This window comes from Passer montanus, unplaced genomic scaffold (assembly GCF_014805655.1).
Source record: "Passer montanus isolate IOZ18808 unplaced genomic scaffold, ASM1480565v1 scaffold298, whole genome shotgun sequence".
Taxonomy (NCBI): domain Eukaryota; kingdom Metazoa; phylum Chordata; class Aves; order Passeriformes; family Passeridae; genus Passer; species Passer montanus.
The window spans coordinates 77,100-78,595 of record NW_024367685.1 but is presented as its reverse complement, the minus strand read 5'-3'; positions in this window follow the sequence as shown (position 1 = coordinate 78,595).

Below are 1,496 nucleotides of genomic sequence, written 5' to 3'. Positions count from 1 at the left end.
GAATGTGGGAATTTTGGGATTCGAATTTTGGGATTTGGGGATTTGGGATCGGGAGTGCAGGAATGAGGGAATTCGGGAATGAGGGAATTCAGGATTGGGAATGTGGGATCAGGAACGAGGGAGTGAGGGATTGGGGATTTGGGAATTGGGGAATGCGGGATCGGGAATGAGGAAACTGGAATTGGGGAATGTGGGATCAGGTGTGTGGGAATTGGGGATTTGGGAATCAGGAATTTGGGATCGGGGGTGGGATTTGGGGTAAGGAATGTGAATGTGGGATTGGTACCGGGAATTCAGGAATTGGAACGGGAATTTGGGATTGCGGATGGGATTTCGGAATGGGGAGAGGAATTTGGGATCAGGGATGGGAATTGGGAATGGAGCCTGGGATTTGGGAATGATGGGAACGTGGGATCAAGGATGGGAATTTGGGATTGGGGATTGGGGATCGGGAATTCCGGATCGGGTATTCAGGATTGGGAATGGGAATTTGGGAATGGGGATTTGCATTTGGGATTGGGGGAGGGAATTCAGGAAAGGAGGTTGGGATTTGGGAATGGGATTTGGGAATGATGGGAATGTGGGATTGGGGATTGGGATTGGGGATTGGGGATCGGGAATTCCGGATCGGGTATTCAGGATTGGGAATGGGAATTTGGGAATGGGGATTTGGAATTTGGGATTGGGGGTGGGAATTCAGGAAAGGAGGTTGGGATTTGGGAATGGGAACGGGGATTTGGGATTGGTACCAGGAATTCAGGAATTGGTACCAGGAGTTTGGGATTGGGGATGGGATTTGGGAATGATGGGAATGTGGGATTGGGGATGGGAATTTGGGATTGGGGATTTGGGGATGGGGACAGGATTTGGGAACAACGGGGATTGGGGAATGACACGGAATTCGGGAATGGCCCAGGGAATGAGGGAATGAGGACGGGAATTTGGGATCAGGGAATGGGATTTGGGAATGGGAACGGGAATTCGGGACTGGGGATGGAATTTGGGATTGGGAATTAGGGAATGGGGACGGGGATTTGGGATCAGGGATGGGAATTTGGGATTGGGGATTTGGGATTGGGGAATGACACGGAATTAGGGAATGGGAACGGGAATTTGGGATCAGGGATGGGATTTAGGAATGGGAACGTGAAGTTGGGATTGGGAATTTGGAAATGGGGACCGAGATTTGGGATTGGGAACGGGAATTAAATTTGGCATTGAGCCGGGATTTGGGAATGGGGACGGGAATTTGGGAATGGGGATGGGAATTTGGGAATGGGGACGGGAATTTGGGAATGGGGATGGGAATTTGGGAATGGGGACGGGAATTTGGGAATGGGGACGGGAATTTGGGAATGGGGACGGGAATTTGGGAATGGGGACGGGAATTTGGGAATGGGGACGGGAATTTGGGAATGGGGACGGGAATTTGGGAATGGGGGCGGGAATTTGGGATCAGGGAGGGGATTTGGGGCCCGGGGCTGGGATCGGGATGT